The sequence below is a fragment of the Protopterus annectens genome, chromosome 3.part1 (assembly GCF_019279795.1).
Source record: "Protopterus annectens isolate FY-2018-M chromosome 3.part1, PAN1.0, whole genome shotgun sequence".
Lineage (NCBI taxonomy): Eukaryota > Metazoa > Chordata > Ceratodontiformes > Protopteridae > Protopterus > Protopterus annectens.
The window spans coordinates 972,589,789-972,609,820 of record NC_056732.1 but is presented as its reverse complement, the minus strand read 5'-3'; positions in this window follow the sequence as shown (position 1 = coordinate 972,609,820).

Here is a 20,032-nt window from a genome sequence, read left to right as displayed (position 1 = left end):
CATGCTAATGGTGGAAGGTGTGAATGTGCCCCTATTGGCCAGTGTGTGTACAGTCTAGTTGCCTAGTCTGGCTCTGTTGAGTGAAAGCTGGACATAAAACCAATCAACCTGCCAAATATGAACTGACAATCACTACACTTAATGTAGGTTCACTGACAGGACACATCTTGGAAGTGGATGACATGATGATACAGAGGAGGCTGGACATCCTATGTATCCAAGGGACAAGATGGAAAGCCAGATGGTATGCAGCGAAGCCACATGGCTTGGGATCCAGAATCTTCTACTTAGGAGGAGGATAGGCTAGAAATGGTGTGGGAAATGTGGTGATAGACAGGCTTCAGAAGGCAGTGAGATGTCATTAGAATTAGTGACAGACTCATGACAATCAGACTCCAGTGTAATGATTGGGCAGTATTCATAATCTCAGCCTATACCCTAAAGCAGGGTTGTCACAGTGAGAAAAATAGTGCATTCAGACAGCAGTTGCAGGACCTACTAGATAAAGCAGGGCAACATGAATTGGTGTTGATAATGGGTGACTTGTGTGCACATATTGAGGCAGACAAACAGGATACAATGATTGCTTGGGTCCACATGGGTGGGCAACAGGAATAAAGAAAGAGAGGCCATTCTAGACTTCTGCCTGGCAAATGGCTTGATAGTTGCCAACACATGGTTCAGAAAGAGAGACAGGCACAAGCTCACATACAAGAGTGACCGACCTGCAACTTAGGTCCTAGTAAGGAAAGGGCACTGGAGTAGAATCAATGAGAATGTTATCCCCAGTGAAACACTTGGCCCACAACATAAACCACTGATTTCCACAATCAGCTGCAAGTAGTGGTCAGAGAGGGCTATAAGGTCAAAAGAGACCACTCTGAAGACCTGGATGTTGACTAGAGATAATTTACAACAGTTCAAAGAATTACTCAGGGCTTTAGCACCCCAAGAAGAGGAAGAAACAGGTGGAGATGAAAAAGAATGGCAATGCCTCAAAACAAAATGTGTTAGTACTACAGAACAGATATGTGGCTGAGCCAGGTATGGAAATAAGGTACATAAAGAAAGCTGGTGGTGGAATGCAAAGGTCCAGGAAGTCATCAAACGAAAGAAGGAGTGCAGGAAAAAGTTGGAGATAGAAAAGACCACCAGGCTAGGAAGGAATACTGGATGGCTAACAAAGAAGCTAAGAAAGGAGTTGCAATAGCAAAGAACAGGGCATTGGAGGCACTCTACCAGCTTATGGACAGTGACTCAGTGTTGGCGGCATAAAGAAATCATATCAGGTTGCAAAGCAATGACAGTAAGATAAAGAAGATAGTCAGATGCCCTTCATAAGAGATGCCAACAACAACCTACTTACCAGTCCACAGGATATCAAAGGCAGATGGAAGGAATACTTCCAGCAGCTTCTGAATGAAGAAAACCCTACTCTAGAAGAAGTAAGAATAGCACAATGAAAGCAAAACCAGGGAAAGCAACAAGCTCAGATGAGGTCACAGCAGATATGATAAAGATGCTGGGTGAGATAGGGGAGAAATTGCTCCTGAGGGTACTTATAGCAGTGTAGAAAGAAAAGCATATCCCAGATGAGTGGAGAATAAGCATACTCATGCAGTGTTGACATCCACAATGGAGGGCAGTACAGAGGCATCAAACTCCTGTCACATTGCATGAAAGTTCTGGACAGGGTGATTGATAAACAGATATGCAGAGTAGTAGAATGTAAAATGGGAGATGAGCAGTTCAGATTCAGATGAGGATACAGCACAACTGACCTGATTCTGCACTGTCTCTTTGAAAATCTTGGCAAATAAAAAAAAAAAAAAAAAAAAAAAAACAGCAATGGAGATTCTCTGTCCCCCGTTGCTTCTCCAGCACTGCACTGATATACTGTGCAAGCACGGGACATACATCAGTAAACAAGGGAAAATGCAGAGGGACACTACAGTGCTGTTATACAAAGACATTATTTAAGAAAGGTAAGCAATTTCTTCCTTACAAAATGTCATTGTATAATAGCAATAATCCATGACTGGGTGTAAGTATATCGAGATTTCCCCATGGCTGGCTCTGCCCTACTTATCAAACCACATCAACTGTGGGCAAATCCTGATATACCCACTCACAATCATGGATTATTGTTTAATTATAATATAACACAATTTAGTTTAATTTTAATTCACTTTATTTGGGTGACACAGTGGTGCAGCAGTCAGCATTGTAGCTGACAACACTTGGTTGTTTGGTTCATTTCATAGGTTCATAGGTTCATAGGTTCATACTAGGCTATCTGCCCTGGGGCAATTATAAGCCTAGCCCAATTCTGTATGGCTTACGCCATCCCTTGATTTGAGTATACTGTGCCCTTTTTAAGGTTTAGTTTACAGTACCTCTGTCTAATAGTGACATGGGAGTAATCCGTGGGACAAACCTACGATCCCCCATCCACCTATTGAGATTCTTCATGAAGAGATTCAGTGAGGTGATCTGCCTCACATGAACTGGAATTCTATTCCAGAAAGAAAGGGAGCCTCTGGGTTATGAACCTGTCCCTCCAGCAAGTTCTATTTATTACTGTGCTGAGGTTCAAGTCCATCGAGCGTGTGGCTCTAAGGGATTTAGATTTACTGAGGTGGAGCATGTCCATTAATTCTGGATTTGACATAGCTTTGTATGTCAGGCACAGATCGCCTCGAAGTAGGCGGTATGCAACTGAGTAGAGCTGGAGTTTTTTTAACCGAGCAGCATATGGCATCTGTTTGAGACCCTTGATCCTCTTGATGAGATACTTTTGGGGTCTTTCTAATTGCTGCAGGTGTCGGGTAAGGTACATCCCAAAAGGGGCATTGTATTCTATGATGGGCCTGATGAGGGATGAATAAAGGGGCACGATTACCTCTCTTGATCTAGATGTGAAACCCTTCGTGATGAGGTGGGCTATGTAGAAGGTCTTTCTAACCACTTTGGCAATGTGGTTTTCAAGGAGAGATTGCTATCAACTTGGGTCCCCAGGTCCCTAATAACTTTCTCTGTACTTAATGGGTTTCCGCCTATTTGGTAATTTGTGGGCACATTGTTTTTGCCAAAGGGTATGACTATACATTTTTTGGCATTTAGCTTTAAACCATGGTGCTGGCACCAGTTATCTGTCTCTGTGAGACCTTTTTGAAGGATGTTTGTGTCAGCTGGAGAGTCGATTATGGCGCCCAGTTTGCAGTCGTCTGCAAACTTGGTGAGCCATAGTCCTCCCACGTTTTTCTGTACCTTGGAAAAGTATATACCGAACAAGAGTGGTCCCAGGACAGAACCCTGTGGGATGCCACTTGTAACCGGTTTCGAGTCTGACATGGCTCCAGCAACTCTCACTCTGTGGGTTATGTCTTTGAGCCAGTTTGCGACCCATCTTGTGACATAGGGGTTTATATTTAAGCTGGATAGCTTATCTATGATGCCCGAGTGGGGTATTGTGTCAAATGCCTTTGCAAGGTCCAGATAGGCTGTGTGGACTACCTTCCCTTCATCTATGGCTTTGGTGACTGTTTCGAAGAAGTCAACCAGGTTCAAAAGGCAGGATCTGCCCTTGACAAAGCCGAACTGGGTAGGATCTAGTGTCTGTAGGTCCCCAATGTCTTTGTTTATGAGCTCCATGATGATCCTCTCCATAGCCTTGCAGACTAAGCTAGTCAGGCTTATGGGGTGATAGTTTCCAGGGTCCGTAGAGGCTCCACCTTTGTGGAGTGGGACCGCTGTTGCTGTACGCCATTCTGTGGGCACATATCCTGTAGTGAGGCTGAGATTGTATAGCTGTTTTATTTGAGGGATTAGTTCCTCTTGTAGTTCATGTAGGACGCAACCTGGGACGCCATCTGGTCCCATGGAAGCAGTGTTTTTTGCTTTGGAGAGGGCAGCCTTCACCTGAGCATCAGAGATGTTTGGGAGGCAACCCTCTGCCAGGATAGATACTTGCTCTTTTGGGGAGGAGGGGGTGGAGAAGTTTGCACTGAACCTGTCTGCCAGGATATTAGCGATGTCTGTGGGTTCAGTGTATTTTTGTCGTTTAGAATCAACTCAGAACAAGTCTGGGAGTTGCATCCCAGGTTCCTAACATAACTGAAAAAAGCCTTATGATTGTCTTTGGTGTCCTGTGCAATTTTTCTCTCAAAGCTGGCCTTGGAGGATTTTATGAGGGATCGTAATTTTTTGCTAGTACTGATCAGAGATGCCTTCCCTATTAGGGATTTTGCTCTATCATGTAGTAGCTTCCTCCTTCTGTTGTACAGTTTATTTATGGCAGGGGTCCCCCAGATTGGACGCCTGCCTTTGGATGACTGGATCTTGGTTTTGTTAGGGATAGTATGATCCATGCATTCCTGGAGATGTCCGTAGAATGCGTTTATATAGGATTCTGCAGTTTGGGCCGTAGTTTCCACTGGCCCTGGGGCCTTGAAGGATTCCACTTCGGTTTTGAGAGGTGAGAATTTCGCTTTTGAGAAGTTTTTCACTGTGGTTTTCTGGGATGGGGGTGGGGTCGGGATGTGGACATCCAGTGAAATTAATTTATGGTCTGATCTTACCAATGAGGGATATACTTCTGGTGTGGAGCATAGAGTCCCCATGTTGGTAATGATCAGGTCTAGTATGTTGTCCCCTCTTGTGGGAGTGGTGAGTAGTTGTTCCATAGCATTTGAGTTTATAATTTCCAGGAACCTTTGGGCTAAGGTGCTGGGGCTTGAGTAGTGCTCCCAGTCAATGTTTGGGTAGTTGAAGTCGCCCAATATAATGGTGTTCGGAGAGATCTTCATGTTCTCCAATGTTTTCAGGAAAGCCGAGTGGGATTCCTGACTTTGAGAGGGTGGTCTGTAGGATGCTATAAACTGAAAAGCAGTCTTGCCCACTGTTAGTTGCACATGGATGGTCTCCGATACTTCGTGCAATGCCACTAACCTGGAGGTGTGGATATCCTTGATAAATATGGAAACTCCCCCTCCTTTTGTGGTTCGGTCCGGGTTTTGGGGATGAAAAACATGATATGAGGTGTAGCCTGGTAGTGCTGGGGTGCTCTCTGGAGCCTTGAACCAGGTTTCTGTCACTGCACAGATATCGATGTTCTCCATACTGAGGAGAGCTACGAGTGTGTGCATCTTGAGGTTAAGACTTCTGGCGTTAAGCAGCATTACCCTTAGTTTCTTGTTCCTTGTGCTGTCTATGGGGGTGGGTTTGACTTTTGAGCCTTGCCTAAAAAAGGCACTATGGAGGTGGCAAGAGCCTTTGCCAATATCCGAAAGCCCAGTGGTGACAGGTGCAAGCCATCCCTAGCGAAGCAACGTGGCTTGTCGAGCATGTCATCCCAGGCTGACAGACACTGGATCCCCTTTGAATGACACCAAAATTTTAGCCAATTGTTAAAATCGATCATTTTGTCTTTGTACTGTGGCATCATTCTAGGTGAGGGTAAGATGCTGCTCAATGTCAGAGTCATACCAGCCTGGGCTACATGATCAGAGAGCTCCTCTATGTCTCTTTTCATGTGGTCCAGGGAGGTACGTCTCAGGTCATTCACACCAGCATGTACAATGACTGAGTCATATTTGTATTTGCTTTGGAGTGACCTGAGTGCTTGCGTTATGTGGTGGATCCTAGCACCCAACAGGCAGCTCACCGTGACCTTCTCTTTATTCAGCCTGGTGAGCGGGATGTCAGTGTGTCTGACAATAGAGTCACCTATTACAAGAGTATCAGGTGTGTTATTCAGCCTTAAGGGCTGTGGCTGCTTGGCACACTGACTTTGTGCGCTATGTGTTGTGCGTGTTTTGTTTTGAGGTAGCGTTTGCTTGGATGTTTGCTTTGGAGGTCTCTGTTGCTTAGGTAGATTTTTATTTAGAGCCTCCGAGTATGTTTTTGTGTATTTATGTGTTTGGTTCACTGATGTGGTGGGACAATGTGATACTGGAATTGTGTTGTGTGAGGTTACCTTCTCATCCTGACTGGTTACACTAGTTTTGAGATGAGAGAGCTCAGCCTCCAGTTTGGCTAAATAGTTGCATCTCTCACATATATTTGAACCAGTTTGGAGGAGGAGAGGGTTGTCCGTGTACATGAGACAGTTGTAACATTGCCTCAAAATTCCCAGATTCACCAGCTGGACTGGAGAGGAAACCATTGACTGACATTTGGACATGCTAGAGTAATATAGGGAAACTGAATTTAAGACGGACCAATAGAGGACAGGGTAATCATAGAGAGTATAAGAGTAAGTAGTGCTTATGGTTTAATAGTGCTAACTTGTAGGATTACTTAATTGGACCAGTGAAGGGCCTTAGAATGAGAATATGGTGTTTAAATTGAGAGATAGAGCAGTTCTAAGGGAAAAAGTGAGAGCAGACTTTGTGGAGCCAGGAATAGTTTAAACCCAATTAGGCGGCGCTGCCCGCTGTTGCGCTATGCACAAAAACGCGCAAAAACACGCAAAAGAGGGTTTTAAGAGAGGAAGATGAAGGAGTTTGGAATTGACCCAAAATGGCCAATAAAACTACAGTTTCAAGTCAGTAACCACTCCCACAGGGGTAGGCAGGCTGCTCAATGTTTTTCACTGCCACTGATCAACAGAGAGACTTCCCTTTAGCCCAAGCAAAAAATGGCCTCCAAGAAACTTACAAACAGTTCAAGAACAGCAAGCCTGTAACTGAACTTTTAAATCTCAGAAAAGTGGGAAAAAGCAAGATTTTTTGTTTTTTTGTTTTTTTCAGAGATAGCAGAGGTTCACAAGTATCAACAAGTTATAAAAGTGCAGTAAATGACCCCACACAAGAGTGCTAGGCCAAAGACAGATAAAATGCAAGTTTTGAGAAAAAAACGATTTTAAAAATAAGTGCAAACAGGAAATTCAGTAAACAGCTCTAGGTTGTGCTCTAAATACAGTTAATAATGCAGAAATCAAGTTTAACAAGCCAGAAAATGCTCAAAATAGGCGGCTATTCAGAAAAACTTAGCAAATAGAGGAAAAATACTTAAAATCTCAAAAGTGGCTCCTTTCTTCTCTCAGCGTTTTCACCTCTTGGTGGGTGCTTCACCAACAGCCAACAAGCCTGAAAAGACGCCAAAACCATGAGGCAACCAGGTTTTAAGAGAGTAAGATGAAGGAGTATGGAATTGACCCAAAATGGCCAATAAAACTACAGTTTCAAGTCAGTAACCACTCACACAGGGGCAGGCAGGCTGCTCAATGTTTTTCACTGCCACTGATCAACAGAGAGACTTCCCTTTAGCCCAAGCAGAAAATGGCCTCCAAGAAACTTACAAACAGTTCAAGAACAGCAAGCCTGTAACTGAACTTTTTTAAATCTCAGAAAAGTGGGAAAAAAGCAAGATTTTTTAGTTTTTTTGGTTTTTCAGAGATAGCAGAGGTTCACAAGTATCAACAAGTTATAACAGTGGAGTAAATGACCCCACACAAGAGTGCTAGGCCAAAGACAAATAAAATGCAAGTTTTGAGAAAAAAAAACAATTTTAAAAATAAGTGCAAACAGGAAATTCAGTAAACAGCTCTAGGTTGTGCTCTAAATACAGTTACTAATGCAGAAATCAAGTTTAACAAGCCAGAAAATGCTCAAAATAGGCGGCTATGCAGAAAAACTTAGCAAATAAACAGAGGAAAAATACTTAAAATCTCAAAAGTGGCTCCTTTCTTCTCTCAGCGTTTTCTCCTCTTGGTGGGTGCTTCACCAACAGCCAACAAGCCTGAAAAGACCAAAAAGGTTGTTCCTCTACAAGGAGATACGCACACACAGTTGTTAAGTGCAGGACGCAAACCCCAACCTAATTACCTTATGACATTAGAGCAGTATGCATTTACACGACTCGCTATACACATTACTGAGGTGGGGTGTCTTTTGTGTGGTCAGTATGTCCTCCCTGTAGGTTTAGACTGGGTACTCCAGCTTCCTAATGTATCCCAAAGATACTTTATAAGTGAACTGGTAATTTTCCAAATTGCCCATAGAAGCACACACTATGTGTGAGTGAGAATTCATTCTTCCAATCAACATATAAGCATGTCAATGATCTATCTATTTTACATATCTATATTTGTTTATTAGGGTGGAGCACTGATCTCCATGGACCTTTTTCAGACTCAGCCCGGAAAAGCTGTCTGCGTAAGTGATGTGCTCAGAATCACAGCTAGACAAGGGAGACTGAGGGTCTCAAACCCTGGAGCACAAGAAACAGCTCATTAACACTCCTTAATCCTCTGTGCCAACTGCCAGACAGTGTGTGTGTGTGTGTGTGTGTGTGTGTATATATATATATATATATATATATATATATATATATATATATATATATATCTATATCTATATAGATATATATATATATATATATATATATATATATATATATATATATATATATATATATATATATATATATATATATATATATATATATATATATATATATATATATATATATATATATATATATATATATATATATATATATATATATATATATATATATATATATATATGTGGGTCTACTTCATATGATCGAAAGACCATTTGACCTAAACCCATTTGATGGAATGTTCATTTGATTGAAAACCAGTATTCAAGGCATAAAACAGGGATTTGTCCCCCTCCCCAATGTCGTGCGACCCTGGAGTTGGTATGTATAGTTAGAGGGGGTGGGGGGCATAGCTTTTTGTTTTATTTTTTTCTTTTAAAGGAAACTGGGTGGGGGGCTGCACACCCCCCTAACTATATATACCAACTCCAGGGTCACATGACATTGAGGAGGGCGACAAATCCCAGTTTTATGCCTTGAATACTGTTTTTTGATCAAATGAACATGCGATCAAATGGGTTTAGGTCAAATGGTCTTTCGATCATATGAAGTAGACCCATATATATATATATATATATATATGTATGGGTCTACTTCATTTCATTGAAAACTCATTTTATTGAAACTCAGATGACTGGAACCAATTCACTGAAAGCTCACTCCACTGAAAACTCATTTCATAGGTTCATAGGTTGGTACTAGGCTATCAGCCCTAGGGCCTATACAAGCCTAGCCATAACAATTCTATGGCTATTTCTTCCCACAGTATTTACTTACCTGTACCCCTGTCTAGCCGGGTGACTGACGTGATCCCCGGGGTGAATTTCCTATCTCCCATCCAATCATCAAGGTTCCTTTTGAAGAGGGCCAAAGAGGCGCTTTGCTTGATATGTATGGGCAGTCTTTTCCAGAGTTTGGGGAGTCTCTGGGTCAGCAACCTATCCCTCCAGCATGTTTTGTTCATTGTGATGGCAAGGTTTAGATCCCTGGAGCATGTGTCTCTGAGGGATTGGGATTTCTTTAAGTGTAGCATGTCCAACAGCTCTGGGTTTGACATGGCCTTGTATGTTAAGCAGAGATCACCTCTGAGTAGACGATATGCGACAGAGTATAGGTGGAGTTTTTTTAGTCAGTCAGCATAGGGCATCTGCTTTAGGCCTGTGATTATTTTAGTGAGGTATTTCTGCGGCCTTTCCAGTTGTTGCAGATGTCTTGAGAGGTACATACTAAACTGGGCATTGTATTCTATAATGGATCTAATGAGGGATGAGTACAGTGGGACAATGACCTCCTTTTTTCTGGATGAAAAGCCTTTAGTGATGAGGTGTGCCACATAGAAGGATTTCCTGACTGTTGTGGTGATGTGGTTATCGAAGGTGAGACCACTGTCCACCTGTGTCCCTAAGTCTCTTATCAGATTTTCGGTGTTTAGTGTACTGCCACCTATGTGGTAATTCACGGGTACATGTTTTTTTCCCAAAGGGGATAACCATACATGTCTTGGCATTGAGCTTGAGCCCATGTCTCTGGCACCAAGCATCTGTTTCTGTAAGGTCCTTTTGTAGAATATCCACATCATTTGGGGATTCAATAATGGCTCCCAGTTTGCAGTCATCTGCGAACTTTGTTAGCCAGAGTCCCTTAGTGTTGGCCTGTACTTCAGAGAAGTAGATGCCAAACAAGAGCAGTCCCAGGACTGAACCCTGACGTGCTCCACTTGTCACTTGTCTGGAGCTGGATTTGGAGTCAGCTACTTTTACAGTGTGGGTTCTGTCAGTAAGTCAGTGGGCAACCAATCGAGTGACGTAGGGATTAATGCCCAGCTTAGTAAGTTTATCTATGATTCCAGAGTGGGGAATGGTGTCGAAGGCCTTGGCAAGGTCCAGATAGGTTATGTGGACCACCTTACCCTTGTCCACGGCTCTGGAGACTGATTTGAAGCAGTCATTCAGGTTCAGAAGGCTAGATCAGCTCTTCACCAACCCAAACTGTGTGGGGTTCAGTGTTTGAAGGTTGCCAATGTCTTTGTTTATAAGTTCCATGATAATACATTCCATGGCCTTGCAGATCAGGCTCTTCACTGAAACTCATTTCATTGAAAGTTATATATGGCCTTTTCCCCAATGTAGTGGGATTCTGGAGTTAGTATATATATATATATATATATATATATATATATATATATATATATATATGTGTATGTGTATATATATATATATATATATATATATATATATATATATATATAGTAAGGGGGATGTGGGGGGCACAGCTCCCCACATTGGGGGGGCAAAGCCCCCCACATAGTTTGGTTATATGTTGTCTTCCGGAAAGAGTTATTCATTGCACTTGTAAGTATCCATCTGTATGCTTTAAAATGTTTGCAATATGTGGGGGGGCTATACCCCTCCATTGTGGGGAGTGGTGCCCCCTACACCCCCCTTACTTTATATACTAACTCCAGGATCGCACTACAGTGGGGAAAAGGCCATATATAATTTTCAACGAAATGAGTTTCAGTGAAATCAGTTTTCAGTGAAGTGAGCTTTCAGTGAGTTGGTCGCAGGCAACTGACTTTCAGTGAAATGAGTTTTCAATGAAATGAAGTAGATGGGTCTATATGGCCTTTTCCACACTGTAGTGCAATCCTGGAGTTAGTACATATTTTAAAGTATACTTACAAGCGCAATGAATAACTCTTTCCAGAAGACAACATATAACCAAACTATGTGGGGGTTATGTGCCCCCCACACCCCCCTTACTATATACACTAACTCCAGGATCCCACTACAGTGAGTATAAGGCCATATATAACTTTCAACAAAATGAGTTTCAGTGAAATGAGTTTTCAGTAATACCCTGGTGTACCCACAGAAAGCTGCCACAGGTATGTGGCAAACATACAAACACCACACAAGACAGAAGCTAAAACTCAGGACTGAATCCTAGACTGTGGAACAGTAAGGAAGGGATTTTGACCACTGAACTACTCTGCAGCCCTTTGGCCATTTTGATAAGGTTGACCCCTACATTTAAGGAGAATATCAGAGTGTGGGGGGCTTGCATGTAGCATGTTATTGTGTATCTTTTAGGCAGGCGGAATGGGTTTCCACTAAAGACTTTTGCTTTCTGTACACATACTTCAGACATCTCTGTGATGAGATGCCCTTTTATATGTCAATGCTTTGTGATCTTAAGACTACAACGCTAGTTTCAATTTTATTGTTTGTAAGTCTGTACTTTTTGTTGTCATAGCCACAATACTGGATGCACTCTTGTTTTGATATGCACCTTTGTAATGAGATGTCTCTTTGTAAGCCTATGCTTTGTGATGTTATAGCCACAACATGGGTGCACTGTCTGTCAGTATGAGACTTGCCATTTCTGGAAGAAAACCCTGTTTGGATGGCTTTGTTATTGTGGCATATCAGCTGCAAAACAATCAGGTAATAATTTCTGATAATATTTCTGTTGACGACATGCGAATTCACAGTAGCAGGGTCTCTATTTCAACTTGTCAGATGATCATAACTATCATATTTCTCTAACACTGAGGTGCAACATTTCATGGAAGGCAGAGTGTGTTTTGAATTTAGATAGCAGCATTGTTTTTTTACAAATTTTGTATTATGGTCCTACAGATCAGGTGTCTGGATGTTGGTGAACCAGAGTATTGGTGTTCTCTCAGTCCTCGGTACCCTGTAAGAGTATATTCTCATGCCATTACATAGCTTAAACAGTTTCTATAATTCTCTGAGAGTGACTTATATAAGGGAACTTTTGTTGTCAGTGCTAAATGCAGGCCCTCTCATAGGACAGCAGAGCTATATTTATACAAAAAGTATATCTGGTTTCATAAAAAGGAGACTAATAGGGAGAATGATTAACATTTTGGGAAAGGGAGAGCTCAGACGAGGCAAAGGGTTAACACAGTTACCTACAGGCCATAGAATGTTACCAATACCTTGCACAAGTTGGAATTAGTTTCTAATGGCCTTTATGAGTCGAACCTATTTTGAACAATTTTCAGATTGTTTTATTATGATACATTTAGAATGAGGGAACTCAGTGGTTGTGGAGGAAAGGACTTCTCAATGCATTATAGTGGGAAAAATCTTCTGTGCATTGGCCACAGTGTTATATTTAATTAGTTGGTCTCAAAGACAGACCAATTTCCAAAGGGCAAACAGGTATTTAATCAGGCATGCCATATTCCAACTTTTTATCCACTGACAACCTTGCATTGCTGAACATTTGTGAGTCACACATTGCACAAAAGGCACATTCAGTTTTTACAGATGTATTGGAGACCTTCCTTACTCCATTTCAGTTTAGCCTACTGTTTTGAAAATTATCATTCTTATAGATCATTCCATCTTCCTACTCTCCTCACTTATTTGGAATGCCATTCATATAGGGCAATTGTAGGGGATTCAGTTCGGTCACTTTTTTATTTTGGGCCTAACCCTTACAATGACCATAAAGCCTCCTAACAGAAAAAAAATTCATTCTTTCTAGGAAGCATCTCCAAGAACTCATATGTTCTCCTGAAAGGTGAGAGTTAAGGAGTGAGCATGGTGCCATTATCCTTTGTGATAGCTGCAGTTGTTTTCTTTATGTTCATAGCTGTGCCCCTCCAGTGGCTTGCACTCTACAATGTTGCCTGCATACCAAGAGGAGCATGCATGCTGCCACACATGATAAGTTTCCAGGCTGAGAAGTGCAGTAGTTTGCAGGATGTATGCACAAGGGTCCTTGTTGCAGATGATAATCTTGCAGTACTGCAGCTGTTAACATTGCAGAAAGCCAAGCTGCATCATGGGAGAGCCAGCATCAACCACTATTCCACCACTGTGTCCCTCCCATGTCCATGCTACAAGTCAAACCGTGAACATTTGAGGCACAGTCAGGACTTTATCTCTGTATACTATGGAGTTATGCTAGGTCCATCTGTTATGTGACAAGGAGACTAACCTTGTGACTGTTAATTATGGTGTGTTCAAGCTACCATTCTGTTCTGAAGAGATTTCATGTTGACATTTGTCATCTTATAGGTTTTCTGGTTTTAGGCAAATTTTATTTTGCTGTTTTTTCATGATAAAGGCACCATATGGACCATGAAACATTCTTAAATCCATTAAGCTGATAGGAGAGAGAGAAAGAGAGACAGAGGAGAGAAAGAGACAGATTCCAGCTATACAGCATTCTGCATTGACTCGCCACTCATATTTAAAATATCATGGTTAAACTCCAGAAATATTAAAATCTAATGAGATGCTGTACATTTTCTTATGATTATGTTAACAATGAGTTTCTACAAATGCAATGATAATTAATGATTTGGACTGTATTTCATGGATAAACTATCTGCATTTGTCATTTGGTGGTATTAGCTACATTAATTTGCATTTTCCAAATATCTATCTTATAACATGACTAATATTTTTGTTGTTGACTATGAAGGTGAGTTGCAAAAGTGCCAGCAGTGGAGATGATACAAAATAAAAATAATAAAAGAATAAATTGAGAGATACTTGGATTAGTGGGTGGTTCAGTGGTTGTTTAGAGGATAGAATTTTATGGAGAATTAGAAAAGTTAATAATTTCAGAGGCTAATTATGAAATCACGTAAAGTGAAGTATAGTCAAATGGATCATGTGGGGGTAGAAAGTAAATAGTTTATGTCAGCACCCTATTCCCTCAAGAAGGGGAGAAAAGATCATACTAGCTGGGTATATAAGCTATGAGAACATTTGCACTAAAAGGAGCAAGACTTTTGCCTTGGAAGTCCATGCATGGTGTTTTGGAAGGGGATATGTGTTCCTGTCTCTGTAATGGACATTTTGGAAGGAAGGAAGGTTGTCAAGGTGAGGTGACAATCATCAGTAAGATTTGAAGAGTCTGATAATGAGATGTTCAAGCCCTGCCAACTAACTCGGATTAGAGATTGAAATTAGAGTTAAGTTGGAGTAACTATTGTTTGTAAAGAAGGCTTGGGAATGAGAGAAAAAGGGAACAAGCTGGGATAAGGAGGATGTAGTGAAGGTATAGTAAAATTCTAGGATTATAAAAGGCAGTTGAAGAGTCTGTTTCTTAAAAGGCATGAGCCTGAGAAGAGCAGAAAGGAAAAGTAAACTAACTCAGGCAGGAAATATATTAACTGCAATAGCTCTGCTGGGAGTCCGATGGCAGTATCTGAGAATGGTGGGGAAAGGGAGAGAAGAAAACACCTGGGAGTCCGATGGCAGTATTTGAGAATGGTGGGGAAAGGGAGAGAAGAAAACATCTGGTAGTCTGATGGCAGTATCTGAGAATGGTGGGGAAAGGGAGACAATGGAAGTACAGAAAAAGGGATGGGATTTAGTGGAGGATTAAATAAGCAGGTATAAACCCGTGAGAGGCAGAGAGTTAATCAGAATAAGATTTGGAGACTGAAAGACCTCAAACTGCCAAATGGTTGGAAACAAGTCAGATAAGGGAAAAGGGAAAGATACAAGAATTCTCTATGAATTTCTGAACTCCTAGCAATTTTTATCAAACTCAGTAATAGATTGTTTTGTTAACTGCTGCTTTATTTCCATTGCAATGGAAATATGTATTGTTCTATATGGCTATAATTTCTGAATTGCTGTATGAGCAGTCTTGCCAATTAGAACAGTACAGTGTTTTTATAACTTATATTGTCTGGTATGTGAGGTTCCTTTGCTGCTACGCTGTCTGAGTTCCTCGAGTGCTAATATGCTCACTGGTGACTAATGTGCTAACTGTGAATATCATTTGTTTCTACTTTTCCCTACTTTCTCTTATTTCTTCTACCCATCTCATATTCACTTTACTCATTCTACTATTATTGTTGTAAGAACAATGCAAAACATTCTGTCTTAACCTTCCACCTCTCTCCCTTTTGTTAGATACAAATAATTTTAACTTTTATGCTTCCCCCTGCAAACTGTACAGTGCAAAACTCAGGCATCTTGGCTACTGCATCAGCTGTAAACTCTGGCTATCACTACTCTAATATTTTCAAAAATGTAAGTGCCATTTAACTATTTTTTAAAAGAATTGCATCCCTTGGTCATCCTCTACACATCATCAGGTTGTACTTGTACTTCTCACCACTCAGTACTCTGTAATACCTACTAGTTTATTTGCTAAGATTTTCTGCATAGCCGCCTATTTTGAGCATTTTCTGGTTTGTTAAATTTGATTTCTGCATTAGTAACTGTATTTAGAGCACAACCTAGAGCTGTTTACTGAATTTCCTGTTTACACTTATTTTTAAAATCGTTTTTTCTCTAAACTTGCATTTTATCTGTCTTTGGCCTAGCACTCTTGTGTGGGGTCATTTACTGCACTGTTATAACTTGTTAATACTTGTTAACCTCTGCTATCTCTGAAAAAACAAAAAAACAAAAAAAATCTTGCTTTTTTCCCACTTTTCTGAGATTTAAAAAAGTTCAGTTACAGGCTTGCTGTTCTTGAACTGTTTGTAAGTTTCTGTGAGGCCATTTTTTGCTTGGGCTAAAGGAAAGTCTCTCTGTTGATCAGTGGCAGTGAAAAACATTGAGCAGCCTGCCTGCCCCTGTGGGAGTGGTTACTGACTTGAAACTGTAGTTTTATTGGCCATTTTGGGTCAATTCCAAAACTCCTCCATCTTCCTCTCTTAAAACCTGATTGCCTCATGGTTTTGGCGTCTTTTCAGGCTTGTTGGCTGTTGGTGAAGCACCCACCAAGAGGAGAAAACACTGAGAGAAGAAAGGAGCCACTTTTGAGACTTTAAGTATTTTTCCTGTTTATTTGCTAAGTTTTTCTGCATAGCCGCCTATTTTGAGCATTTTCTGGCTTGTTAAATGTGATTTCTGCATTAGTAACTGTATTTAGAGCACAACCTAGAGCTGTTTACTGAATTTCCTGTTTGCACTTATTTTTAAAATCGTTTTTTTCTCAAAACTTGCATTTTATCTGTCTTTGGCCTAGCACTCTTGTGTGGGGTCATTTACTGCACTGTTATAACTTGTTGATACTTGTTAACCTCTGCTATCTCTGAAAAAACAAAAAAACAAAAAAATCTTGCTTTTTTCCCACTTTTCTGAGATTTAAAAAAGTTTAGTTACAGGCTTGCTGTTTTTGAACTGTTTGTAAGTTTCTGTGAAGCCATTTTTTGCTTGGGCTAAAGGAAAGTCTCTCTGTTGATCAGTGGCAGTGAAAAACATTGAGCAGCCTGCCTGCCACTGTGGGAGTGGTTACTGACTTGAAACTGTAGTTTTATTGGCCATTTTGGGTCAGTTCCAAAACTCCTTCATCTTCCTCTCTTAAAACCCTCTTTTGCGCGTTTTTGCGCATTTTTGAGCATAGCGCAACAGCGGGCAGCGCCGCCTAATTGGGTTTAAACTATTCCTGGCTCCACAAAGTCTGCTCTTCACTTTTTCCCTTAGAACTGCTCTATCTCTCAATTTAAACACCATATTCTCATTCTAAGGCCCTTCACTGGTCCAATTAAGTAATCCTACAAGTTAGCACTACTAAACCATAAGCACTACTTACTCTTATACTCTCTACGATTACCCTGTCCTCTATTGGTCCATCTTAAATTCAGTTTCCCTATTACTCTAGCATGTCCAAAGGTCAGTCAATGGTTTCCTCTCCAGTCCAGCTGGTGAATCTGGGAATTTTGAGGCAATGTTACAACTGTCTCATGTGCACTGACAACCCTCTCCTCCTCCAAACAGGTTCAAATATATGTGAGAGATGCAACTATTTAGCCAAACTGAAGGCTGAGCTCTCTCATCTCAAAACTGGTGTAACCAGTCAGGATGAGAAGGTAACCTCACACAACGCAATTCCAGTATCACATAGTCCCACCACATCAGCGAACCAAACGCATAAATACACAAAAACATACTAGGAGGCTCCAAATAAAAATCTACCTAAGCAACAGAGACCTCCAAAGCAGACATCCAAACAAACGCTACCTCAAAACAAAACACACACAACACATAACCCACAAATATGACTCAGTCATTGTCCATGCTGGTGTGAATGACCTGAGATGTACCTCCCTGGACTACATGAAAAGAGACATAGAGGAGCTCTCTGATCATGTAGCCCAGGCTGGTATGCCCCTGACCTTGAGCAGCATCTTACCCTCACCTAGAATGATGCCACAGTACAAAGACAAAATGATCGATTTTAACAATTGGCTAAAATTTTGGTGTCATTCAAAGGGGATCCAGTGTCTGTCAGCCTGGGATGACATGCTCGACAAGCCACGTTGCTTCGCTAGGGACAGCTTGCACCTGTCACCACTGGGCTTTCAGATATTGGCAAAGGCTCTTGCCACCCCCATAGTGCCTTTTTTAGGCAAGGCTCAAAAGTCAAACCCACCCCATAGACAGCACAAGGAACAAGAAACTAAGGGTAATGCTGCTAAACACCAGAAGTCTTAACCTCAAGATGCATGCACTCGAAGCTCTCCTCAGTATGGAGAACATCGATATCTGTGCAGTGACAGAAACCTGGTTCAAGGCTCCAGAGAGCACCCCAGCACTACCAGGCTATACCTCATATCATGCCTTTCGGCCCCAAAACCCGGACCGAACCACAAAAGGAGGGGGAGTTTCCATATTTATCAAGGATATCCACACCTCCAGGTTAGTGGCATTGCACGAAGTATCGGAGACCATCCATGTGCAACTAACAGTGGGCAAGACTGCTTTTCAGTTTATAGCATCCTACAGACCACCCTCTCAAAGTCAGGAATCCCATTCGGCCTTCCTGAAAACATTGGAGAACATGAAGATCTCTCTGAACACCATTATATTGGGTGACTTCAACTACCCAAGCATTGACTGGGAGCACTACTCAAGCCCCAGCACCTTAGCCCAAAGATTCCTGGAAATTATAAACTCAAATGCTATGGAACAACTAGTCACCACTCCCACAAGAGGGGACAACATACTAGACCTGATCATTACCAACATGGGGACTCTATGCTCCACACCAGAAGTATATCCCTCATTGGTAAGATCAGACCATAAATTAATTTCACTGGATGTCCACATCCCGACCCCACCCCCAGCCCAGAAAACCATAGTGAAAAACTTCTCAAAACCGAAGTGGAATCCTTCAAGGCCCCAGGGCCAGTGGAAACTACAGCCCAAACTGCAGAATCCTATATAAATGCATTCTACAGACATCTCCAGGAATGCATGGATCATGCTATCCCAAACAAAACCAAGACCCAATCATCCAAAGGCAGGCTTCCAGTCTGGTGGACCCCTGCCATAAATAAACTGTACAACAGAAGGAGGAAGCTACTACATGATAGAGCAAAATCCCTAATAGGGAAGGTATCTCTGATCAGTACTAGCAAAAAATTACGATCCCTCATAAAATCCTCCAAGGCCAGCTTTGAGAGAAAAATTGCACAGGACACCAAAGACAATCATAAGGCTTTTTTCAGTTATGTTAGAAACCTGGGATGCAACTCCCAGACTTGTTCTGAGTTGATTCTAAATGACAAAAAATACACTGATAAATGAAAAGCAAAACGGCTATACAGGTAAAACCCAGTATATAAAAAGAGAAGTATATGAGAGAAAACACTATACCGGGTACCACACAATAACGTCTTTATTTAAACAAAGTAAAAAGGAGAGGTGAGCACTTTCGCAACCTTCGTTGCTTCATCAGTCTGATGAAGCAACGAAGGTTGCGAAAGCGCTCACCTCTCCTTTTTACTTTGTTTAAATAAAGACGTTATTGTGTGGTACCTGGTATAGTGTTTTCTCTCATATAAAAAATACACTGAACCCACAGACATCGCCAATATCCTGGCAGACAGGTTCAGTGCAAACTTCTCCACCCCTCCCCAAAAGAGCAAGTATCTATCTCGGCAGAGGGCTGCCTCCCAAACATCTCAGATGCTCAGGTGAAGGCTGCCCTCTCCAAAGCAAAAAACACTGCTTCCATGGGACCAGATGGCGTCCCAGGTTGCGTCCTACATGAACTACAAGAGGAACTAATCCCTCAAATAAAACAGCTATACAATCTCAGCCTCACTACAGGATATGTGCCCACAGAATGGCGTACAGCAACAGTGGTCCCACTCCACAAAGGTGGAGCCTCTACAGACCCTGGAAACTATCGCCCCATAAGCCTGACTAGCTTAGTCTGCAAGGCTATGGAGAGGATCATCATGGAGCTCATAAACAAAGACATTGGGGACCTACAGACACTAGATCCTACCCAGTTCGGCTTTGTCAAGGGCAGATCCTGCCTTTTGAACCTGGTTGACTTCTTTGAAACAGTCACCAAAGCCATAGATGAAAGGAAGGTAGTCCACACAGCCTATCTGGACCTTGCAAAGGCATTTGACACAATACCCCACTCGGGCATCATAGATAAGCTATCCAGCTTAAATATAAACCCCTATGTCACAAGATGGGTCGCAAACTGGCTCAAAGACAGAACCCACAGAGTGAGAGTTGCTGGAGCCATGTCAGACTCAAAACCGGTCACAAGTGGTGTCCCACAGGGTTCTGTCCTGGGACCACTCTTGTTCAGTATATACTTTTCCGAGGTACAGGCAAACGTGGGAGGACTATGGCTCACCAAGTTTGCAGACGACTGCAAACTGGGCGCCATAATCAACTCTCCAGCTGACACAAACATCCTTCAAAAT